Source organism: Paralichthys olivaceus, chromosome 4, assembly GCF_024713975.1.
Source record: "Paralichthys olivaceus isolate ysfri-2021 chromosome 4, ASM2471397v2, whole genome shotgun sequence".
Taxonomy (NCBI): domain Eukaryota; kingdom Metazoa; phylum Chordata; class Actinopteri; order Pleuronectiformes; family Paralichthyidae; genus Paralichthys; species Paralichthys olivaceus.
This window is the reverse complement of record NC_091096.1, coordinates 5,866,859-5,893,841: the sequence shown is the minus strand read 5'-3', so window position 1 is coordinate 5,893,841 and position 26,983 is coordinate 5,866,859. Positions and strand designations below refer to the sequence as shown.

Below are 26,983 nucleotides of genomic sequence, written 5' to 3'. Positions count from 1 at the left end.
GTGTTGACCTTGGACATAGTTTAAGACCTGTCTTTTATCGAGCTAGCTTGCAGCCCTGAGAACCATTTGTCTGCACGCTGCCATGACTTGTTCCCTCCTCTTTCATTGCATCTCTTTCTCTCTTTTCATCTGCTGTTTATCTTTCTCATTCCTTTTCCCTTTTTTATGTAAAACATCATTACTCAAATAAAATCACTGTCATCACTGTGAAAGCTTTGCATTGTTAAGCTTGCGATGGAATTCGTCCTCTTTGGGTCTTCAGGTTGTATTAGACAGTGACGTGTCCACAGGTCACTCACAGGTCACTTGCTAAAAGCATAGTGTGTTGTATGTCTCTGTCGGATGGGATTCATTTGTCTCATTCCACAATGGTGCTGCCAAGGTCATGGGACAGACCCTACACATGTAGTAGAGTTATGATAAAGATAATGGACAGCCATATAACATGCAGCCTGTTTGTGGTCAATAGACACTTTATGCATGTGATGTAATTTGATGAAGAATAAGCTGATTTATGTGGACCTATAATGTCTTGAGAGCCAACTACCATGTAAGTGCACTTTTATTGAAATATAATCTACCTAGGGAAGAATTGGTTGATATAGCGCAGTGTCAACTTGTATTGCTCGTCCCTTTTCTCCTTGACGAATTCTGGCTAAGTGCATATGCCAGTAAGGCCTTTAATTAGTAAAAATACATGGACTGCATTTATATAGTGCATTATTTAGTTTATATAGAATCTTATTGACCATTCACTGTAAGTCACATTGACCCATTCACACACACATTCACAGTGCCCTTCTGTGCAAACCACTTTTTCTATCACACATCATTATCACACTGTCCACACAGCTGTCAAGGGCAATTTAGGGTTCTGCGTTTTGTCCACGGACACTTTGGCATTCAGACTGGGGGCGCTGAGAGTTTGACCACCTACCTCCTGGTTAGCAGAAGACTCTACCTTCTGAGCCAAACGAACATTACACATTCATAGTTGTACACAGGTGGTGCTGATGTGTATATATATATCCAGTTACGTCCCCTAAATAAATATTTATTTTAAATAGATATTTTGCTCCTTTGCTTGGTTGCCGCTTGGAGTGTCAACAATATCATGAATTCAAGCTGTTTGACTCAGGTAAGTGGAGTTGTCTGGAACAGCTGATGTGTCAACTTCACTTCCATATTACTATCACTAGTGGTCTATTTATAATGCTGCTGTTGCTTCCTGGCTCTGGGGAGATTGCATTGATCTCTCCCAGCTCTCGCTATTTGATGTCTTTAAATTAGCCTTCACAGGGAGTGATATGAAACAGAGACTTCAGGCCAAAATAAAATCTATATTTACATATATTCTCATTATAATGTTGCTATTCAATTACTGACTGACTGGGTTTTTAATGTGTTATACCCTCTCGAGGACTGAGCTGAGATACAGCTGTATTCTTTGACTCTAAAGTAAAAAATATAATTCAGGAAATGGTAGAATTAGAGCAGCACGATTATGAGCAGAGGACAGCCAATACAAATCATAAGCGTCTGAGTGATATCTGTCGGGACAGTGATTGAAAAACATTCTCTTCCCACCTTGATAATGACTCTGGGAGCTCAGCTGCTAATTAAGTCAATGCTCAAAGGCACAGTGATAGCTGCCCTGGTGAGGCTGATTAGTACTCTGCAAAACTTGGCCACCAAGCTCCTCCATCTAGGCCCTGATCCTCTCGTTGTGGATTTCTGCCTGGTGCTCTGGTTTACTACCAAATTGCAAAATCCCATAATCCCTGTTTCTTCCAAAACTTCAGTTCAGGGAATCATTGTCTGAGCTGATGTTGGCTCCTAAACCCACAACTCGCCTCCATAATTCTCTGCCAGCTAAACTCTCCAAAGTTCTCTGGCCTGATTTGGGACCTGCAGAGCTGGATGTTATTAATTTATCATTGATGACTAGCGCCGTCGCCACCAGCTTCTGTGGTTCAACCACATCTTTATAGACTTTCTAAGAAACGTTCAGATCTGGTGTATGACAAAAATATTTTTGAGCCTTTGCAGTTGACTTTCAGGTCCGTCGCTCCACTGAAACAGAGCCTACTGAACTGAACTATCACCTTCTACTGAGTCCATTTTCATATATGTGCTGCTTAGTGCAGCGTACGTACTCATAGACTTAAGGGTGAACCAGTTTAGTATCTCTGACCAAGTGTTTTATACATACATATACCCCAAGACACTGTTTGGGATTTCTCATATCTCTCATACCATCTCATTACCTAGCGGTTTGTGTAATTTTTTCCGATCCAAAAGTTTAAAACCAGAATTTCCTGTCTAAATAAGTGATAGAGATGCAAAACAAGAGATAACGTGAGCATTTGTTTTCACTGCTGGCTCTGTAGCAAACCTACAAAGAGCACCTCCAACATTCAGCAATATGGTAGTCGCCACTCGCCAAGCAATGGCTATATGAATCCATGAAACCTAATGTGCTGTATAATGTATAGGACTGTCTGTAGCACTTTGCACTATCTATTGATTGTGTTACTTTTCATTGCTCTAATGTTGTAAATGTCAGAGCAGTTTTTCATTTCACATCTCTCACTCCAGCGGCTGTGCAGTGCGGCTATAAAATGAACATGAACTATGCCTGAAGAGGGATTGAATCTCTTTCTAAATCTGTCATCCACACTCAGGTAGTGTGCTTATCCATGCAATAGTCTGTGCGTTTATATTCAAAAGATTGTGCACATTGCGTGTTCATGTGTGGCGATGATATATTGTGTGTGGGCTTGCACGTGCACACGTGTGTGTTCAGGTAAATAGTGCCCATGCGTGCGTGAGCGGGGCCAGGATTAATGTATCGCTGTCACAGGGCCCGAGATGATGAAGTAGTCAAACCATAGGAAGATGAAAAGAAGAAAAAGAATCAGAATAAGAGAGAGAAAAGGCGGACAAATGAAAAAGAGCATAAAAACTGGGAGATTAATATTTCTTTCTTCTTTCACATGAAAAAAATATGTTACCCTCACCCTTCTGACCTAGCACATGAAATACAGGGAATATTTTTCAGAGCGAGAGTCATTTTGTGGAAAACTGAACAAAAGGTATTTTAGGTGATTTTCTTTACATTAATGTAAAAATATCAAAAGTTGAGGGCCGTTGTTTTGCATAATCTTGATTACAAAGAAACAACCTTACAAACAAACGGACAGGAGTGAAAACATAACTTCCTCGTGGAGCTAAGCAGGATATTTTATGGCTTTCCCAGAGTTGTAAAGGTAGAACTTACTCTACCGACACAAAGAGGAGAACATCTATGAAACCCAAATGAGTAAAGTGCAGTGCTCTGCAGTTGACAGTGTAAGTATTAAGTTCAATGAGAAGGTGAGCAAATGAGTGGTAGAGTCTAATCACCACTCTAAGGTGTGACAGAGGCTATCTTAAGGTCCCATTCACATAGATATAATGAGCCTATGTGTGTGGCTCAATGTGTGAGTGTGAGTGTAGATATGCAGCGGATTCCATAGATACAGGAAGCGTATCATCGGTACAGCTGGTGAACCTCTGGGTTGCCAGCAGAAATTCCAATCAGACCAGCTGAAGCCATCCCACTTCCTGATGCGAGTCCAGATTAAAACCCCCAGGAGTGACCTCAGCTGTCACTGACACACACGCACTTAAACACACACGCACAGCTAGGTATGTACAGTGCAGACACAGGCAGTGTGTTCAATCACACATGCACGCACTGTGATGCTAATTAAACATGAGAGGGATGTACACACACACAAAATGTTGTTTTGTATCGGAGAGACTAATAATGTGCTAGTAATCTAGTTCATCTAAACACACATGAGTAGGTACAAACAGGCTAGCAACATGGCTTGCACACAAAATAGAGTACACACACACACACACACACACACACACACACACACACACACACACACACACACACACACACACACACACACACACACTCTCCAAGGTGTTAATTAAACATTGTGACAGGTGATGTCATGTCCCTTTGCCAACTCTGACAGAATACCCATCCCAGTGCCCACTGTGTTAACCAGCTGCCACATCTCACTCACACACACACTCACACACACATGCACGTCTGTAATTTCTCAGCGTGCAAGTCCGACAATAACTCCATGACCCTGACGAAATTGTTGGTTCACTAAATACAGTTAAGTTACTTAACATCCAAAAATACATGATGGAGAAAGAAATGCTCAGCAGTGTAACTGTCCATACACATACATGAACACGACGGCTAAACCTGGACAAGGTGGAACATATAGTAGGTTGGCTGTTAGTGCCTATAAACTCCTGCTGGTGGCAGGAAAGTAAAGCCTTCACACAGAGAGCTTCAGTGCTGCTGACAGCAACAGGAGCATGGACACCATCAGTACTGCCTGACATGCAGCAGGTGTTGTTTGAGTTTCATATTTACATCATTTATATTCATTACAATTGGATGTAACCGCACAAAATTTGTGTTTGTGTGTGTGTGTGTGTGTGTGTGTGTGTGTGTGTGTGTTTGTGTGTGTGTGTGTGTGTGCATGCATCAAGGTCGCCTTTCAAAAAATCTGCTAAGGGGTAGAAAAGATGCATCTGCATACCTGATTTTGCACATGCCCAAACTACTTCCTTTAAACACACACATGCACACACACACATCTTTGCAACATTCGCTTCATTTGAGATATAGTTTATTTCTTGTGACATGTTAATCTCTATTTTCTAATTTGTGTGTGTTCATGTGTATGTACGAGTGTGTCAGATCGTAGTCTCTCCATGTTAATAAAGCTTACAGATATAGCTGTCAGTTTTCTGTGTTGATTCAGGCTCATGGCCAAATGCTCCAATATCCTCCCAGACTTGCTGTCTCCATCTATCTACATCTTTCCATCTGTCTCCCTCTTCTCTTCTCATCCCTTTCTGTCTCTCTATCCCCTCTGCCTCGCTATATGTGCATCTGCTAATCTGTCTGTCTCTCTGCCTGTCTGCCTGATTGTCGTGGGGTCTCTTTCTTTTCTGCTACAACTAAGTCTACATTGAAATTAACATTTGGATGTTTTGCTTTTGTTGAGGAAAGACAAAAATACCCCTGAAGATTATTTTCAGCCCTGGTGCAATGTTAGAAAAATTAACTACATAGTAGGAAAAAGAGGAGAAACAAATAAAAAACACAAACACCTTTTCTGTTTCTGCATCAGAGGCAATGGGCCATCTTTCCTTTTTTCTCCAGCATAACTGTTGATTATCAGTTTGAAATTGAAGGAGCCATTTCTGCTTCATTCCAAAGGTACAGAGCCATTTATCGTTGATGTTTTCATCATCAATATTTGGACTGAATTACTGACAGTAACAAGACAAACACACCCCAAGCAAAGAAAATAGTTTGAAAAGGGCCAAGTTGTTACTATGGAAAGTAACAGCTGTTTTCCGTGTTTTGGGGATGGACAGTCCTTCAAATGAATCTGAAGACACTCAAACAGAGGGACAATTGAAAGAGTGGGCACAGGGGGGAGTGAACAATATACCTGTGGTCAAAGTAAGAAGGTGAATTCACAGTGTTTTACACTGACCTTGATAGTGCAAGTGTGTGCATGTGGAGGAGGTTACGTTTTAAAAGCGTGAGGCAACATGAAAGATATTTGCCTCATTTCAAGTCACAACAGTTTTTTAGGTTTAAAATCTTTCTATCTATCCATCTGGTCTACACAATAAGGGTGTTCTGTGAAGACTGGGCAGGTTGAGATACAAGTAGATGCTGTGGGCCTGGGGAATGCTGCATTTACAAAGATGAGCTGGTGGACTTTAAGGTCATCAGAGAAGATGACTGAATCAGAGAAGCAGACAGCACAGGCCACACAGGTGGTAAACAGTGACGCAGGTGTTTTTCTAGCTGGATTTGTTGGAGGCGGTGGGTAAGCCAGAGGAGATGTAGGCAAAACAGCCGCTGAAGGGCAAACAGGTGGAGGACTAGCTGAAGAGGGAACTGGCAAAGAGGCAGCTGGCTGTGACACAGGTCGAGTGAAGGCTGTGAAACTGAGAGACTCTTCCCTGTCTGCGGCTTTGGACTTGGCAAAAGGGAAACAGGAGACAGAGGCACCTAACTTACAGTACAAGACATTTAATGAGTGAGACAAGGTAAAGTTTAATATATTTGGTGAGCCCACAGAGACACAGAGAGTGTGAAGCTGAAGAGGAGTCAGGACTTTAGGCTCCATTCAGATATGGTGACATTGGTGCATGGGCTTTTCTCTCTGAGAATGGGATATTGAGTACATTAACATACACATGAGAAACCAGTTGACTGGGAAGAAGCATGTCCTGCAGGAAATTGGATAACACATTTAAATGCAATGTATTGTGACCTGTTTAAAATCCATGTTTACATGCAGGTCAGCAATCACTCCCTATCCTGTGACTTACTTAGAAACCATTTGTATTACAAACATTTCACTCACGGGAATATGGTGAACAACCTATTTTGCATTGTAGTGGCTACTCTGTGTCAGTTTCAATTTGAGTTAGACTTCATATTAATCTATTCTGAATACAATGATGAATAATGAGGGTTTGCTTTTACCCAGCAGCATTGCTACCCTACATCCTCCATCTAAATATATTGTTGTGTACATGCATGCTCCTCCAGGACAAATCAGGTTTCTCTAATCAGCTTCCGTGAATATTGAAACTGAGTTTCTCATTGATGTTTAAAGCTGCATCAAGCAATGTTATTTTATTAAAGAACTATTTGTTATGTGAAACTGGTTGCACATGCTGATGAAGAGATATTGATCACCTGATTCAGCTCAGATATTTAACATCTCTTACCTTTATTTTTTATGGCCTTCAACTTTACTGGTTTGGTTCACTCTTATCAACCAACCTTTCCCTCCTGTTTTCAGCAAAAGGTGAATTTTGCAGCCGAAGAGGTGGATATTTCCCTCAGGAGCTGGTCTAGATCCAAACCGAGGTTTCAGAAGAGGGAGTATTGACTTTGATTCATCAGGAGGCAAGAAACCAACTCTGAGTTGTGCTGCAATGTTGGCCTTTGTCTGCCAGGATGTGTAACTGGGAAAATGTTTGGTAATATATTTAGGATATAAACTTAATCAGGTGGTAATATATAAATGTTGAGTTCCGTTTCCATACAGTAGCTCAAAAAATCAAAGATGCTTCAGAAAGCTGAAAACTGCACATGTAACTACACTGACTGATGTGATGTAGTCTGTAACTATTTCATACTATCATCTTTCTCCTTTATGGGGTATTTCTTATCATTTATCGTTTTTCCTGTGCATCAGGGGCGGGTAATAAAGTAGTCCACCCACACCCTTGAGGACGAGGGGATGTGGGCTACAGTGTTTTGTGGTCTTCATCTCCTCCTGTAAAAACCTGACTCTTTTGACCACAGCTTTCTTATCGACTTTCAGCTAAGCCTTTAATGCCGTCGAATGGCACCAGAGGATCATGAAACTTTACCATCTTATTCTGTCTTCATCTGCTCTGCACTCAGCTTTACGTCTCAGTGTGTGACAGGTTTCATATACGAAGTTCTCTCGTCTCTCTTTCACTTTGTACATTTGTCCCTGTCTTTCTGACTCATATTCATTCTTCCCTCTGTCTTACTCTGTTTCCCACTTCTCTATGTTCTCTCTCTCCTCCTGTCTCACCTTGCCCTCATCACTGTTGTTGGTGTCTCTGTACTTATCTGTTTTCCAATTTCACTCACTCCTTCTCCATTCACTGTGTAAATCCGCTCTTATTCATTTCCAGTAACTTGCCGCATCCTCTTGTTCTGCCACCAAGGATATTTGTTTTAGATTAACCTCTCATTCTTCCTTTCTCCCTCTTCTGTCTCCTCCTCTGTACTCATCTCTTATCCTTTCTTCCTTTTATTTTTTGCATATCTCCTCCTTGTTTTTTGTTCTTGGTGTACCCTCTCCACTCTTCCTCCCCTGGAGAACGCCGCATCGGTTACTGGCATCACAGCATCTTGTTCAATGAAATATAAATGACTGCGTCTCTCTTGCACACCCTCTACCTCCATCTCTCCCCAATTTGCACAGAAAAAGAGAAAGAAGGACCCCGATGAGCCACTGACCGCTGGCTTATTCCCAGGGATGACACACATGTTTGTGCCGCACCGATTGTCGTTTGCTTTTCATCTAAGGATTTATTGATCTCTTGACCCCGACTCCCCTTCTCTTTTTTTTTCTCAACATCTTTTCGCCTCTGTCTGCTGCCAAAGTCTGCAGACGTTTCCCCGTCTCTGTCTTTCTACACTTTTGTCCCTTTTCATTTGTCCTTTTCTATATGCTTAACAGTGGCTACTGGTTTCAATCAATCAAACAAATAAACAACCAAACAACCATCAATTTCCAATAATGACAATATTTGATATTGTCTTATGATATATAAAGTTATATAAAGCAAATTCTTGAGACGCCATCATTTTTACTGGGCATTAACATTAACTTAGTGGTTGCGATGGACATACTGAGTGTAAAAGTTGTGTATCATTATCTGTGTGTGTGTATGAGCTTGTTTGTGTTTCCTATAAGTGATTTTGTGTGGGTGAGTACAGTGATTGGATGATTTTGTGCTTCAGTGTCTCTCTTCGTGTTTGTGTAAACCTGCATGTGTGTGTGTGTGTGTGTGTGTCTAGAAGTGTGTTTGCTGCACTCTGTAATTAAAGCAGAGTGTGCCAACCCAGTAACAATGTAATACCACTCTAATCATCCTCTCGTCTCCCATCTGTGTGCCCAACAGGACGCTGTCTCTCTCTCTCTGTCTCTCTCACTCTCACTCACACACACACACACACACACACACACACACACACACACACACACACACACACACACCAAAAGAGTATAGAGTCCTACTCAATTAGAGCGAAAGACTGTAGATATATAGACAGCCAATTAGAGGGAGAAAGAGACATACAGTATATACATTTATATCTTATTTATCTTTGTACGGTACTTTGTATGGAGACTAAGTTTGTGTAGGACATTTGATAATACTGTGTTATTATGTTACTGTGCACAACTTATGAGACTGTATTCCATAATCTTTAACAAATGTCGGCCGACACAGATAGATCGCAACTACAACAGTATTTCAGTATTTCAACAGAAATATTGTCTGTATTTTGCATTATAATTCATGGAGGATATAAAGAGTATAATTAAGAGCCAGTGAGGATCTGCTGTTTATGGAATTTGGTGAGAATCAGTAGGTTGGAGTCAAGTACAGCAAAGGTCTAACAGGGAAATCCTAACTTCAGGTTGGGTTAAAAGATGCACAGTGTTGTAGAGGGTGGTAAGACGTCTGCTTGCATTTTCCCCAAAAAACTTCTTGGTAAATGTATTTTTCCCTCATCGGTCCTATTTTATTTGAGAAGCTGAGATGGTGAGACGTGGAGCCAACAACAATTTAACAGTTCTGTTCTTTTTACTCTTCTCTTGGCTCTTGACTTCTGTCCTTGCGTACCTTCCTTCTGCTCCCCTTGCCTCTCCTTATCTCTACCACTTGGAAATTGGATGGTCTCATTTCCAGCTGCCCACTCATAACTGCTGTGTCCAACAGGCTGAACAGCACACTGTCAGCCTGTTGGACACAGCCTGTCAGTAGTATGTAACATTTATAAGTGGGAAAGCTTAATTTCAGGCCTGGAGGCTAGTTTGTTTGACTCTTGCTGTCCATGCTACTTCAGAGTCGCCTCATGTTGAACGTTTCGACGATCAGAACGATGCACAGGATTTCACTAATTGTCTTGGGCTGCTGAGTGGGTTGTAGCTTTGACTTCTTTGAGGGAATTAAGGTGGAAGAGGAAGATGTCCAGCCTGGGGATTGGACTTTGACTAAATTGGTTACTAGTGGACCTTCTTTCATTTCAATGTATGGACATCTGGGGTGACAACTGAGCTGGAAGTGGTCTAGGTACACTGCAAAAAACTCACTCAATGTATTTTCTTTTACAGTCCACTTGCTCAAAGAAAGCTACACTGGATGTTCCTGATATTTAACACCAAAAGCCCTCTGTCATTTATTCATTTCTGTTTGCAGACACAATAGCAACTGTCATTAAACCCATAAGCCATCATTGCTGAGGATACTGGCAGTAATAAAGGTAGAAGATAGATGGACGATGAACCATAATTCTCTGCTTGCTTTATCAACTCAGTATTGTCTTGCCCCCACACTGACGTCCACATCTATTCTTTGTGAATCTTTTAAGTTAACTTTTCCCCCATTTTCCACATATTTGCAGTTGCATTGTTGCCGGGTGGTGAAGAGCAGTTTGCTACTTCTGCCACAGATGGTTTAAATCCTGCTGGACCAACCAATGTGAGTCATTGGTGCAGAAACAATGAAACGATCCCTCACCGGCATCCCACCCACAAACATTACCACGTGTTTGCTAAAATTAACAACCAAAAGAGAAACTGTCCCAAAACCATTTGTTTTGATTCATGGAGGATGAGGGAGTTGAATGGCTGTGATGTCTCAGCAATCCAGACACTTAAAACAAGTATAAACCACTTTGCATTTAGATGTGATCTGACCATATGTTGTGGTTTGTTTCAAATATAGTGAACTACCTCATTCCCTCTATCCCTGATTCTGTTGCCCACCTTTTGCGTCTCATCCTCGTCTTTCCCTTTTGTATTTCTTCCACATTCTTCCTCCCTCTACTAAAACCTGACTTTTCTGCTGCTTTCCTGGTCTCTTGATCAGATCAGGGACGTACAGCTCATTTAAGACTCTAATTCACAATTACACGGACAAGGGTTTAGGTCCTCCCTCTAGAGTCAGTAACACACACACACACACACACACTCTTCCTTCCTATTTCCTTCAAATTTGCACACACGCAAACCCCCCCACACACACCTGTCCAGCTACAGCTCCCCTGTGTGATTTTTATTGTGAAAGGTTAATTTGAGTGTAAGGAGCCCAAGGCAATGACTGGGAACAAGGGGATAGACAGAAACAGAGAGAGAGAGGAGGAAAGAGCGCTAATTCAGTTCAGGAGAAGCAGCCACTTAAACGAAGAGAGTGAGCAAGGAGAGAGACAGGAGAGAGAGAGACTTGAGCACTCTGAAGCGATATTTAATTAGCTTTGGATGACTAGCTGACTTACTAGAAAAAGGCCACTCTCCATGCACTCTTCACTCCTGTCAAGTACCCCGTTAGTGAAACGTCCTCCGAGACACATGGGGGGGACGGGGAGGAAGCAACAGATGGAGTGAAGGAGTGTAAAAGACAGAGACAAAATGATGGAAATAGATAGAGAAGAAGGAAAACATGGAGGAGATGATTATAGTCATTGTTGGCGAAGTCATTGTACATGAGTGTGCCACTTCTCTCTAAGTAGAGTTGTTGTATATATACAGGTGAACACCAATTACCCACCTGGGTGTGTGGCTTTAAAACACAGAGTCCTTACCTAGAAATAGTCAGAGATAAGTGTCAGGGTTCATCCTGCTGAGCAAGGCTACAGACAATCACTGCAATGTTTTATATAATCTGTGGAGACCCAGTCTAATGATCTGCTGAGCACTGTCCACTGCAAGTGACAACATTTTTCCACACCCTGTGACGCAGCGTGGCACTGAGGCTACATCACAGCCAGGTGTGGTCATTAGAACGACACACCACATCTAACAAAACCAAGCTGTGGTGTCGGTTGTAGTCAGACGTTACTCACAGTCACATGTTACTCTAATCTTGCTACCTGACAGTTTGAACACAATACTTTTCCACCCAAAACCAAAAGTACAATGTTAATTTCCCACAATGACAACAACTAGTGCAGTGCTCTGCTAAACATGCCTGTTTGGAATGGGCTGATTGCTCGACCTGTGGTGATGCTGGTTGCAGCTTTTTTCTGAAACAGAAAAAGTGACCTTGAGTAACTGAGAATCCAGAAGAATCCTTAAGTTCACAACTTTCCAAAATAAAACATACTTTTACTTTGTAGACAAATTGCTAAAGAGGAGGTTATTCTCTTAATGTTGCTTCCATGACAGAGATCAGCACCTGCGACACCCATGAAAATCTGTGCGAGTCCGATATGGTGAAATAAAAACTCGAATGATCAAAATGTTCTGCACACATATTATTTGCTGCTGTAGGTTAGACAGACTGCCTGTCATAGACTGGTGGATGCTGACCTGCTCCAAGGTGCTGACTGCCAGTTTACGTTCAACGTATTTTTCGCATGTCTTACCTTTGCAGATACTGAGATTTCAAGCACCATTGAGACCCAGGCTGTGCTGCACCACACCAACGACTATAATATGTGGCTCACTTAAACGATAACCATTAATATAACTCTCCTTGAGTGACTCAATTACAATATGGAACTTGTGAGGAAATATATTTTCTATTCATGCCAGAAACAATTTGTCAGTGTTGATAATCATTTCCTGCAGAGTGGTTGGCTTATTAACAAATCAAACTCTTAACTTACTCTCTATTTAAAAATGTCCAAAACCTCCGGTGGTTTAAACTGAAATATTTCTATTGTGTTACATTTCATCCTGCTGGTGCTATTTCCTATTAAGTAGCCCTTTCTTTTGTCCTTCCTGCCAACTGCTGCTAAGGAATCACTAGGTACTAGAAATGATGTCAGATCTTTGAAAATGTATTGCGTCACAAACATAACTGTAGATCTATCAAGCTGTGCATTTTGATAATCTCTATGTTACCGATGTCACTCTTTCTCATTCCGCCAAGCTGGTGATCTCCTCGTACAACATCTCCACACGTTTACAGGGCAAGGGAACAAATTTAAAGCGTGTTCTATATAATTGTGGTGGCTATTCAATTGTGTTGAAACACAATAAATAAAACCACAAATACAACCAAATATATATATGACTTAAATCCAGAAAATATAAAGATGACTGCACTAAATCTTAAACACAGATACTGATAGGGCTGTGAAAGGCTCATATCGGCTGATGGCTGACTTATTGGCCACTTGTTTTTGTTCAAATTAATTTAATGCTAATATAATGGAACCATATCGACCATGCAAAGTATTTTATACTGGCACATTGGTTAATCCACCAGTTTGGAAGTGAAAGAAATACCACATCAGCCGCCATGAATCCTGTAGACGTTCGTGACTTCCTGTGGTTCAACCATCAACTGACCCACTTTGTAATCATTCAGTCACTTTCAATTATCCAACAATGTACAATCCCTCCCCTTTCCAGTCATTCTGCATAATATATTATTATATATCAAGCATGTAATTTTGTTATGATGTGATGCTTTTTACAATTTTAGCGTGATGGTAATGGAACAATCCAAGATCCGATCTTTGTGATTCATGACAGTAATTACATAGAGCTCTTATCTCATGCAAACTACCCATTAATATTACAGATGTCTTGTGTCAACAATTACTTATACACTGTCGTCAAAATTGTTTCCATCAAAACAGTGCATTTCCTTTTTTCTCTGATTCCCTCTCTATCTGCGTCTTAGCCACACCCTCTGTCTCCCTGTCTGTCTACCTTGATAAATTGCAGCTGGTTGGGAATACACATCCATGGGGAAATGATAAATATCCATAGAGAATGGATTCACAATCTTCAAACAGCCGTCTAAGACAGCTCTCACCCCTGAGGAAACACTTCAACTCTATTTCTCTCTCGTTGTATCATATCGGCCGTCTTTAAAAACCTTTTAAAACTTTTTTTACTCAATCTCTGTCGACACCCATTTCTTACAGGAAACACTTCAGTGCTCTCCGTGTCCGTCTCCCTCACTCCCGGTCCTAAAAGCCAATTTGGAGGTCTTGACATCCCGACTATCAAGAATCCCGGGAGTTTAACTGCCGAAATACACACTCAACCTTTCTTCTTTGAGAGAAAGCTAATTTCTAGAAATGTGATTTCAGAGGTACAGGTACTCTAGTCAATAATCATTAAAACTGCAATGATCAACTAATGGATCTGACTTTGTGTTCAATGTATTTGTGTTCATGAACATTTATCACCTAAATATTGTCCTTAGCTTTACGGAGCATTTTAGTTTCTCTCAACAAATTTATGGTTTTGCTGCAGTGTCTCAACAACTTAGTTTCCAGCAGCAACTGATGACAGTTTTTGGCCAAAAGCACGTAAACAACAGGTAGTGAGTGTTAGTCACCCTGGCTTTTACCTCTCAGGCTACATACTGGCTGCCCTACTTTAATAGCAAAGGTTATTGGGGCTATATGCGCTATAAACTGAGATACCGCAGACACTACTCAGGTCTAAAAGGGAAATGACATATTCTTTTGTGAGTTGAAAATATATCTACTGTGTATATCCGCCTACAGTCAATATTGTCCTAAAAAAAACCCTGAGTTGAACATTTATTTTGATTCTATGTCTGATTGTAAGCAAGATGCCCCAGACACTACTGGACGGATTACCAAGAAACATGATGGAAGGTTGTGTTCAGGGAAGAACACGTTACATTTTGGTGTGGATCTGGACAAGGTTTGGATCCAGGGATTGTTTTCGTTAATATTGTGATTTGTGGGCATTTTCCAATATTTTTTATGATTTCTCTGAGAATAATTCCTGAAACATGATGACAAAATTCAGGCATGTTCTGGGGAGTAGTATTCATGAGTGTGTGTAATTTGCTGCAGATCTGGAGCTATTGCATTTAAATGTGGTTTTAACAAGGGATTGTCAGGCCTTGGCTGAGGTGTGCAATCCACCGAGCAACATTCTAGTCTGGAAAGTATTAATCATTATAACATATGGCTTTTTTTTAACTTCAGTGTGCCACTTACCTCTGGAGCTAAACCCATGTCCTCGCTAAAATGAGAAGAGATGTAAACTAAGCTCTTTCTGGAAACGAGTACATCGGGCAAATTGAGTAAAATCCCCTGGAGGTGAATGTTGTGCATCTTATAATGTGAAAGGCTTTAAACACATTATTTCAGACACAGTGTCAAAACTACTGTTTGTCCTTGCAGAGTCGGAATCAAACATTCAGAGGAAAATGGTAATACATTTTTGTGGTCATTAATTTCAAGCAGATTTGAACAAACACACACACACACACACACACACACACACACACACAGTCTATTTGTCAGAAGGCAAGGGCAGTTGTGCTGCCACTTTATCTCAGTACACTTTGTTTTCCAACTGAAAAAAATCCCACAGATTGAACTATTGTTTATTCATCATGCACAAATCTAAAATGACTAAATGACTAATGGTGTTAATATTGCGCTGCAGCAGATCCAAAACATTCATTGGACTGTGTGAAAAAGAAAGAATTCTGTCTGTGCCAGCTTTGGGCAGATATCAATCTTCTGTCAAATACTGAGACTCAGCTAGCATTTGATTCACCCCCCCAACCCCTGTGGGTATTTGAGCAATCATCAAAACCAGGAGCCTTTACTGTAAACAAGTAGTCCCACATTGTTATTGGGGATTGCGTCTGTTTATAATGGAACACTTTAAGCTTTTAATTCTATAAATCCATCACTTTCTTGCCAACAAATGACACATTTTGCATATTCTGTCATTTAAATTGGAGGACTTGTTTAGTAAACACTGTATGTTACAAAACTATAAAAAAGCTAAAAAATAATAGGACAGGATTTTGGAAGCACATTGTATTTAGCTGCCACCAACACATTGCACGTGGTTTTGTAGGTGCAGATCTGGATTCCGAGGACAGAATAAATGTTTCTGTAAAGGTATCATTGCCGCAGCAATGTTATCCTGTGCCACCACAATCACACCCACCAGGAGGGTGTGGTTTTCATTGGCCAAGTAAGAGAGAAACCTGCTTATTGTGTCTCTATACCATGGAAAGCTACACATTCAAAGTGAAAGCAAACATTCTCAGCTCAGTGCAACTTAAAGAATTGATATTTAAAAATTATATCAACAAAACATGTGTAAATTGAATCAAGTCAACATCACTGGATCTGCCAGGTAATATCCCAGAGAGGAAAAGTGACCAGAGAGAGGGAGAGAGAGGGAGAGAGAGGAGTTCAATCGAGGAAAATCAGGAGAAAAGACAATAAAAGAACAGACAGATAAGTGCAGACAGAAAGATAATGAGGGAGATGGACAAAAGATATCTATCTAAGCATCATTCTAAACAGCAGCCAGCAGTCAAGTAATTATATTTGAGCAGCCAACTGATTTCTCTCTGTTGTGTGCATGTGCTTTCTCTTGTGTGTGTGTGTGTGAATGTGTGTGTTCACCAGCGTGTTTCTCATCTCATCTCTGTGAAGATATGAATATTAATGACCCTATTAGCAGACACAGATGCCAGACAGTGCTTTGGTTCGAGTAACATGGGGTTATATTGAAAGCAAGAGAAATAATGTGAAATACTGTCTGACTTCAACTATTCTTCTATCTGTGGGAGTCATCTCCGAGGTCACATCGCCGAGGTGGAGCTCATTATACATTCCCATCAACTTGTGATCATTTAAATTTGAGCGTGTCAATCCAAGTGCGACAGCTTAATCAAAGATGAAGTCTCTAAAAAGAGGAGACACCATCAGAAAGTGATTTCAGCTCCCATGCACACTCTTTATCGAGCTTACAGGCAGGAGCTTCTGCACATGCCCCACTTTTCTTTCCCACTGAACTGCTGCTGAACTTTGGTGTCACCCCGGAGAGGAAGTGTTGTTGAGGAAGTGTTGTTGAGGAATCTTGTTTTTCTGTCTTTACAGCGAGGTACATTCTGGCAGTGAGATGGTTGAGAGAAGAAGTCTGGATGTTGATAATTAGATAATTTGTTTCTGTTTTATTTATACAGTAGTATGAGACATTTGCTGTAATTATTAGGAACAATTCAGTTTAGCTTTATTGTGAAAATATTTCAGTTTGTGCTCTGTATGCATCTTTAAAAGCAAAAGATTTTTCCTCTACGTTTCCTTGTTTATTATTATGCTGCAACGAAACAAATTTGCATTTTAGAAATCAAACTAATCTTTCCGCCCCGTTAGGTAATTACACTCAGGAATATCTTAATTAGCCTTAATTAGAAATGCAGGTTTTTTTTAATGTACCCAAACAACAAGATGTAAATACACACCCAACCACAGAACTCTTCTGAACTTGTAAGTGCTAATGTAATAAGCTGCTACAATCCATACTTTAACATGAACACTTGATCAAATTAATACGTGCTTGTGCAAAGTGTCACCTGCAGTGACAAACCCACACATAATTATCACCCAACTCTGCAGTCACCTCAGTGAACAGTGTCATTCTGCTCATTGTTCTTTTGGTCTCACAGCCCACAACCACAGTTTCAATCCACTCTCGCTGCTTTCATCAGTTTCTTTTTCTTGTCGGAGCAGTGTTTAGAGAAAAAGCTTCAAAAAGCCCTGTGTGCTGTACCTGCCCGGCACCAAAGAGCAGACAGAGAAAGTTAGCTGGCGAACACGGCAGTAAAAGAGCCAGATATTTCCCTGAGGAGTCGATGGAGACTCCAGAGCTACAGAGACAGTATATATTGACTCACACTCACCAGCTGGCCACAAACACACCTTAAAATGAAAGCAAATGTAGCTCAGTATCTACTGGAAGTGTAGATAAGAAACTGTTTGCAAACAAATTCTCAATACCAACCTCAAAGCTGATGTTATCCGTCTTGTGTTCATGGCTTGTTTTTGCTCCTTCCAAAGGGCCACATGCCAGTTAATGCTCGTGTTACAATTTTAATTTCTGTTTTACCCAAAATGAACTTTTACCCTGAAATCAAGCATTCATTCTTAAAAATACTTTTTGAAAAAGCAGAGAACATTTTATCACTCACTCACTAATAATAAACAATAACACAACAACAACCACATATAATGTAACACTTGTTAATTAATCAATGACTGGATAACAAAAAGGAGCAAGGTATTTCTTTAAATGAATGAAGAAGTGGTATGTCACCAAATTACACACGTTTAAAGTTTGAAATTACTGTTAAACTTTACTGCAGCAAACTACAATCTTTCCTTAAAGGTGCAGTGTGTAGAACTTTGTGATATCTAGTATAGAAGTTGCATGTTGCAGCTGAACACCCCTCACCTCACCCTCTCCTTCCAAACATGAAAAAGAACCTGCAGCTTCAGTTGACATAAAAACTCAAAAGTTGTTTAGTTTGTTCAGTCTGGACTAATGTAAAAACATGGCGGCCTCCGTAGAGAGGGTCCCCTCCATGTAAATATAAAGTATTATAGTTCCTTTTCACCTACATTTTACACACTGGATCTTTAAGTTAAGTGCCATGACTTTAACATAACCTTAAAAAAGGAATAATGTACTCACTACAAGCGGAGATTGGCTAGTTTAGCAGAAAACACTTTTACATTGTGCACATTTTACTCATAGTTTATTTTCTATCAATGTTACATATTCATTTTGTGAATAGAAAGCACATAACTGTCACAATCTTTATTGGAAAATGTATTTGCTGTTGCAGATTAGTTGTACGTGAAGGAGAAATGTGTGCGACACAAGCCTGATTTAAAAAGGAAAACAGTCTGATATGAGGATGAGGTTGATTCAGGGGCCTGGTGACTCAGTCACACACACTGAATGAAGATGCCTTGACTCCAAGGTTTCTTTTCACGTGACACGAATGCACAGTGAATACGCCCACTTTAACATACAGGGCATGAATGCACAGTTACACGGAAATATATGTTGCCCGAAGAAAGACACAAACACAGACACACACAAACAAACAAAACAAGCAGCTACACTCTAACCTTGCTATGGGACCTCGTGACTTCCTGTCTGTGTCTGTATGGCAGCCACAGTATGGTGTGATATATATTCATGTGCTCTGCAGTTAATCATCAAAATCCTTAGTGTATCTGCTTTTGCTTTAGTAATATTCACTGCGTGTTGACACGTTCTGAAAATCCTTCCACCTCCTGCAGTCTGAGGGCAAAAGTTGCACCTTTCCTGCCTCCCTGCAGAGCAGACAACACCCCCTGTGGTGGGATCAAGGTGTGTCTCATTTCTGTTCCATGTGATAACCTCACGACTTGCCCTCAAATGTACATCAGCAGCACGGTTTAGTTTGGAAGCTTTGTACTGTACAGTATCCACAGAGACATGTGAGGCTCCAAACACCCTGAACACCCAGATGGCTTTGACCCCCCTCGGAGCAGACTGGTGGTTAACCTTCATTGACACTGCATGTGGCGTGTTTCCACTTGGCCTGAACTCTCCTGAATGTGGGCTAATCAGAATCTGAATAGCTAGACTTGCTCCCACTGCAGCAAATCATACGGCGTCTGAGCCAGGATGCGTGGTGTGAACGTCATCCATGGCCTGCTGAGCCAAACGACACGACCTTGTGCCGATCTTTGCTTCCAATCTCGCAGCTTTCCAGCGCTGCACCCGCACTCGGTCACAGACTGCGGTGACCTCTGCCTCTTTCAGGCTGGAATCCAAGCTGGCTGAGTAAACTGACTTGGCAGTAACGGTCTGTTAGTTCAGGCAGAACTGTGGTTGGGAGTTTGGGATGTTTTCGAAAATACAGATTTTTATCTGCAATAGAGGGGTATTACTGTAAATAATATGCAGGACAATGAATAGCTGGGGAATACACGGATATTCAAATAACTAAGACTACAGGCAAACATTAGCACAGAGAGAAAAAAGGCATTTTAGACACTGGGGACTGATTGTGTCTTAAGTGTAAAAACGCTGTTGAAGGGCAGTGGCCTATTCCCTTTTCATGGAGTAATAAAAAAAGAAACAGACACAGCATCCTGCACCTTCTCACCCTAACCCTACTTTTAGAACCATGCCATTATTTTACACCACACTACTCATAAATCAAAACGGTACGAGTGTTCGACTATTTCAAGACACAAACTCACACAAAAACACATGGTAACACACAAGCTTTCTAACAGACTGGTGCTTTGATTAGTGTAGAAGTTAACTACAGTATATGTTACTCTTGAAGTGACAAATATACTATATGTTAGGTATATGTCTTTAATCTCTGAGGTTATAGAATGTGAAGCAGCTTTGTGAGGGTGCATTTCTTATTGGCCCTTATCTGTATATTCTGTGTTTACCTGCACTAAAAGATAGAATATATAACAATTCTTTATTTAAATTTCTAGAAATGACCAAAACTATGTTATGAAACTGAAGGAAGTCGGACTAAATGCTTTTCCCAATAATTGTATGGCAGATCTTTTACATATGAAATGCTGTAAATTGAACAGATGCCACTGTTTCTTTCCCTTATTTCTTAAATGCAACTGTTTTGACATTGGGTTACAAAAGATTTGACAAAGAGTGGGCAGAGAAATCATCAGCAAACCTTACTTCCATATTTTTATGGACTCTTGCTGTGTTACTTTCTATATTTCACCTCATTAGTTAGCATCAATAATATGTGAACTAACTTGAAACAGTCCTTCTGTATTTGTCCGCATTGCTTTGTAACAGTTGTGAGTGAACCCATTGAACGAATTTATTCTAAATAACTAACTCTAACCCTTAGCCCAGCCTAAGACATGTCTTAACCCTCAAACATCCCTTTGTGCAGACTGGCCTCATTGAACTCACCTATTCTGCTGATTTTCACTGTTTCTCTCAGAATTTATTACGTTTCCAAGTTTTGTTTAACAGCAATTACAAACTGTCTAAAGTTTGAAAGGGTGACAGTTTTGAAAATTTAACTTTGATGATTTTTAGGTTGCCTTCATTGTGAAAGAAAGAAGGGTAACTGACAAGAGTGATATTGAGCTAGTGGCACAAATAGGAAATTATATCTTTAAGTGTTCAAAATCCAAAATAAATCCAATATATGGAACAAAAAACAGAATGAACGAATATATCAAGATGAGGTCTCAGTGGGCTTAGATGTACACATATTCAATTTAGCAACTGTGCTCAACACAAATCTCTAATGATTGCTGTTTATCTTCACAACAGTTTAACACATAATGATGATTCAATACAATTTTTTACACCACGGTCACAGAGGCTGCAAGCTTTTTCCAAATCTGGCAATAAGGTGTGTTGAGTCTGTAATCACATGTGCCAATACAGAGAAGCAGAGCTTTTCAATGTGCACTGACAAAAGTCCGTCACACTCGGTCACACATGGACAAAGAGAGAGAGAGAGAGGATTTAGGGCGATCTTTTCCAACAAAAAGACAAACAACCTATAGTGAGTAAAAACAAACTTTTTTTCAGACAGCAAGAAAATATTGCCAATTCAAAACATTATGGATGTGGCAACTAGCAGTGCCACTTTTATATGCACAGGCTTGATAGTAACATAGTTGGGAGCATCACAACACCTGAAGATTTCCTTCCAGGTATCGTTTGTGAAAACGGTGGCTACTAGTGATGATTAACTTAATATAGTTCTGATACTATCATATGGAAGCCTATTGTCATGTAAATACTGGTCGTTGTGTATTAGCTGTGTGGGAATCACATTATCTATAAAACTATTATTCACATAGATAATTAGTGTAAATGGATGGATGAGTGGAAAGTGTAATAGAAAAAGTAAATCATGAATACTGGTAATAAGTAGACTGCGGGAGTTCATTTAAATTGCAGAGAAATATACAAAAACACTTTAAGCCTGTTTGTCCTTTTCAAAATGACCTACGTCATGTTTAAAAACAGCTGATGAGACAAATGATGTCATATCTGTCTCCTCCCTGATAGCAGGAGACAGAACATGTTTTTCTAGACTCATATCAGGTCACGGTGACCTTTGAACTTTCACATCTAGTAAAGTCCAAGTGACAACTGGTCAAAATGTAAAGAAATGTGAATGCAGACATGAGATATATAGATAGAGGTCACAGTGACCTTGACCTTTGACCACCCGAATGTAATCGGTAATCTGTGAGTCTAAGTGATCATTTGTGCAAAATCTAAAAAGAGTGTCGAAGCAGTCTTAAAATAACGCATTTGAGACGCAAAAAGGTGCTTGTGATGTCACTGTGATCTTGAGCTTTGACCTCCAAATTCAAATCAGTTCATCTTTGTGTCAGACTGGAGGTTTGTACCAAATTTGAAGAATTCCCATGTGTTCTAGAACTGGATGGACAGATGGGCAGAGGCATAAACATGGAAATTACAACACCACATTGCAATAAATCTCCATATTTAGTGAAATTAAATAGTCCTCACTGTGTATCCTCTCCGTTATTCAACAGAGGAGCACAGAGTATAACCTTTGCCACACTTCAAACATCATGAGTGCAAAGTTAATCTTGCCCTCACATACTTGTCTTCTGGGCTCTCTCACCTGTCAGTCATCTGGTTACATATCTCATGATGCTCTCCAATCCTAATCCTGCCCTGATAGGGATTTACAGTGGAGGCAATGATTAAGTAGACTGACCTTCAACTGAAAGACCCAAGCCACCGTGACAGCAGGCGTATGTCCTGTGAAGTATCCTTAGTCAAGAAAGTGAATCCTCTGCTGCTCACGGCTGTTTTGGAGCCAACGCTGCACTTTGACCTCGCTGTGAAGGGAAAACCAAGAGAATGACACAAGGTCTTGGGATCAGTCGGCCATGTCGTTACATATTTTGTGAAGACACTTGATGATTTCATAATTTTAGAACCTGTGAGTAGACGGTTTAAATCCCAGACAGTTGCAGATATCTAGCAGGTGGGAGTGAATAAGAAAAACTATAAAATGACATTTAAGGTGCCCATGTTCCAGTTTCTGATACAAAACTTTTCAGAGGTAAACTGTTCAATACAGAGGCTCCCTCATACTGTGGGTACACAGTATGAGGGAGCCTCAGGTGTAAAGGTAATGACAGTGCGAAAGGTTACTGTCTTTGTCGAGTACTGCTGAGGAAAACGAGCCGAGGTGCTCAAACCACCTCCGCTGGTTAAAATAAATGACCAAATCAAAAGTGCTGCAGTTGGAGGGATATTTCTGTTATCTACAGGAAACAACATAATGATTTCTCAGATTCTAGTATAAATTTACTGGTTTGACAGGTTGGGGATCACGAGCAGAAGAGCAGAAGAGTTAAATCCAGGACTAATGGTATGTTTGCATTAATTAGTCTGTCTGAGAACAACTATCTATGAGAAATCACAAGCTTGTGCAGCCCCGGCCCCTCCCTTCCTCCTGCATCACTGATTTCTTTGTTGATGTTGCACATTAAAGCCAGTACCCTGGGAAAATGAGGTATTAGCAGCTCTTCTTTCATCATATATTAGCTGCTAATTAATGACAACACATCAGCTTATTATGTCTTTGGAGGTCTACAAGGCAGATACACCGGGGGCTGCTTGATGATGCAAGGAAAGAGCCGTTAATGAATACACACACGCATTTTTAACATTACATCACACAGCAAGGTGCACACAAACAAACACATTTAAAGGCTCTGACATGAAGGATAATCTTTATGCATTAGACTTTCTCCTTCTCACTCACATCTCCACGCACATATTTGTATTACATCACACTATCAGGTGCACACAAACACATTTAAACTAATAACTGAAAACAGCTGTTTTAGTCAATCACTCTCTCTCTGTTGACTGTCCCATCACTTTCCTGTTGTTTCTCATTTGTTAAGGTGAATCGGAGAAAATGTAATTATGGTCAAAAGTTGTTTTTACAACTACAAAGAAAAGCAGGCTATTCGAGGCTCCTGCTGCCCATTTGGGTTCCTCAAGTGTAACTGCTTTGTGATGCCATCACCTGAAGCAAATAAGTGCATTGATCAAAAAAGAGAAAATATATGGTGTATACCTGAAGTGTTGGTTGATGGGAAAATGACTCTTTGGATCTTCTGGCTGTCTGTGGTGAATGGAGGTATTGAGTTTCACCACTGACCCTGCATTGAAATACAAGCACACACAGCACTTTTAGAAAGATGGTTTATAGGTTTAGAATAAAACTCAAACTCATTTAATTACAGGAAATTAAAACAAAAAGAATGAATTAGAAACTAAACCAAGACCTTTTAATCATTCTTTGAAAATAAAACCGTGATAGATCCAATTAAAATGCACATACATTTAAACAAAATGTCTTATTAAAAGACAACATATATAAAAACAGAGAAACAAAAAGTAAATGTGCAACTGCAAACCTAACAGCTATGTACAAAGATAATTAGCTCTAATAGAGCAGAAGCTTCTGCAGTAACAGTCTCTTTTGTTTAACTCTACAACTACTTTAATAATGAGGAACAACAGAACAGGAACATTTGTGCCTGCTAGGCTAAAGGAGGTGATTATTGTGGTGCGCTAACACACCTCTACAGGGAACTAGATTTTAGTAAATTTTTTTTTTTTTTTATACTCAACATGGTTTCTAGGACGTAGGGACGTAATGATTTCTAAAGTCCCTGAGAACATTGAACCTTTTCTATGGTCTGTCAGCTGTAGCTTTGAAACAAATGACAGCTGAGTTGATTCCTGGACAAAAGAAATACATTTGTGTTTAGTGTGTGAGTCCTTTACTAAAAGTAAAAATGGATTCAAATATTTATTATTATATAGGTTTAGGTTTTCTACAATAATCTGATGAGGAACAGCATTTACCTTCATGTGAAACACTACATTAAGTCCAGTTAACAGAATAAAACATTTCTTGACTATGCTTCATTCTGCAGGACAATATAAATTACTCTCTGACTATGCTTGTCCATTGTAATTCTAGCTAACTCCAGCTACCTCATTTGACTGTGATGGAGTCCAACAGGAAAGCAGCAGAAGCACAGTTGTTCTGTGAGAGATGCTGTAATTACCTGTGGGCTTCGCTTTGACTTGATTAAGGAGGAAAAACCTAATCCTGGAGAGCTGAGACTGAAACACACACCAGCAAAGATGCAAAGTTTGCACACACTGCGAGCACAAGCGCACACACGCACACTGTGAGTTGTCTCACAGGAAGCATTCACGTCCATAAACACTACCCCCTCACACACATGTGTATATATATGCACCAACACAAAAGCCCAGAGGCCCACAGTTTAATTGAACTTTCCCACCAATCTACTGAGTGTTTTTCCTTCATACACTTCTCTTTTTTCTCCTCTCCTTCTTAATCAGTAGAGAGTTGGAGGTGGCAAAAAGCGAGAATCCAAAAACTGAGGCAGAGAAAGAAAAAGGAGATTGAGCGAGAGGAGGGAAGAGACAAAAAAGGAATCCGAGGTGAAGATCCTGAGAGAAAAAGAGAGAGGTGGATGGAGGTGTTAGATGGGTAATCTAATCCTGTGGAGAAAACAGAGCGAGGGGGAAATGAGCTTTTACAAAAGCAACTTTATCAAGAGATAAATTGGAAAAGTGGAAAAGGCATACTTCATAGTTACCGAGTAAACACCCACAGCTGTGGGGAGGAATGTAAATGTAGAAACTCGTTATAAGACACTGACGTGGTTGTCATCGGCAAAGGTATTAAATTATCATCTTACCCCAAAAAAATTCTTCATTGTAAAGTGCATGTGAGTATTTGCAATTTGTGGGTGACTGTCTTTGTTGCTTAGTAACACACAAAATGTAGTTTATTCAAAGTTGGAGAAACTAATTTTAAGGTGGAACAGAGTATTCATATTTATTTGCAGTTCCAGGTTTAGTTTTGCAGAAGCTGCAAATACACACAACACAAGCAAAGTGACAAACACTCACAAAACAACCAAATTCAGAAATGCACTGTGGGTAACTCTGATGGCGAAGTGGTAGAAACATGAAAGTGATGAATCCTGCTCTGCTGCACTAATTTGGCTCATTTTCCATAAGCCAACATTTGGTTGGGTTTTTTGTATTTGCAGCACATTTTATATTTTTGGTTGTGGTTTGTTAGTTTGCTGCATGTTTGTCTATTTGGTTGTGTTTTGTTTATTTGCAGTAATTTGTGTGTGAGGTTGTGTTTTGTGTATTTACAGCATGATTCTCTATTCGGTTGTATTTATGTGTAATGTTAATATTTGCAGCACATTTCTTGTCAAACCAATGAAAACATTTTCTTAATTGGCTTGTTTTTTAAATCTATTTTCATGTATTTACTTCAGTTGCAGTAGGTTGAGCTCTCTGGGCCACTGTAGAAAAACTGCCTGCTGCACCGTCACTTTCTCTGCCTGTTAGAAACTCGTACACACGGACAACAACAGCATCAAAGAATGTGAAAGCACCTTTAGAATTCCTTCAGTGACGGATGGTGGAGTGACAGAAAGGTCATGTGAAAAAATCTCATTATTTTGATTTGTGCGTATTGTTTATCACTGAGTATTGTAATGTAAACCGCTTTAGGAAATATTATTTTTTTCATGACAGGGATAAATACTGAAGCATCTTTGAATTTGCAGCACAGAACGAGATGAGGTGGCGCACGTATCTCACTGACAGCTGAAGCTTTCCGTCCTCCTTCTCTCTCTTTTCTCCTCTGTAATTGCAAACGCATTATCCCAGCTTGGTAGCTGGCTTATTCACAGCTGCGTCCCGATAGCAGGAGGCAGTTTCAGACACTTATTCTTTATTTCCCAAATTGAGAAACATACTTATCAATGCAAATGAAATGAGTGCAGAGGAAAGGAGGAGGAGGAGGAGGAGAGGGAGTGGTTAGAGGAATATTAAAATAAAAATTGTCGGAAAGAGAAAATCCACAACAAAACCAAACAGGGCGGCTGGGAGAGACGGGGAAACACAAACACAGAAAGTGTCCGTTTTTGTCACTTCATTAAGTTAATTCTTGTTGTGTGCCACACTATTGGACACAGTATGACAGAGAGAGTGTGAAGGTAATCCACTTAGCTGAGAGACAGTCCTGCCTCGACTCTCTTCTGCTCGCAGACTGGCTACTTTGTGCAGCCATTCTGATTGGCTGAGTGCTGACTGGGCTAAAAGCTTTTGAAGTAGAGGTGAAGAGCAATTAGAGTCACTGTCACACACAGACACACAAACACAGCCTGCACCGTCCTCTCATACACTCCCTGCTGCAAAAA

General features: G+C 40.2%; 1 long non-coding RNA gene across 1 annotated transcript in view; it reads right to left on the bottom strand.

The window, feature by feature from the left end:
* The window catches only part of LOC138407457 (uncharacterized), a 179,892-nt gene that overhangs the window by 56,512 nt on the left and 96,397 nt on the right, over positions 1-26,983 (bottom strand). Inside the window, exons 2-3 of the long non-coding RNA XR_011240854.1 lie at positions 23,788-23,872; positions 22,408-22,531 (exon numbers count right to left, since the gene is read on the bottom strand). This is a non-coding gene — a long non-coding RNA (uncharacterized lncRNA). The remainder of the gene's footprint in view (positions 1-22,407; positions 22,532-23,787; positions 23,873-26,983) is intronic.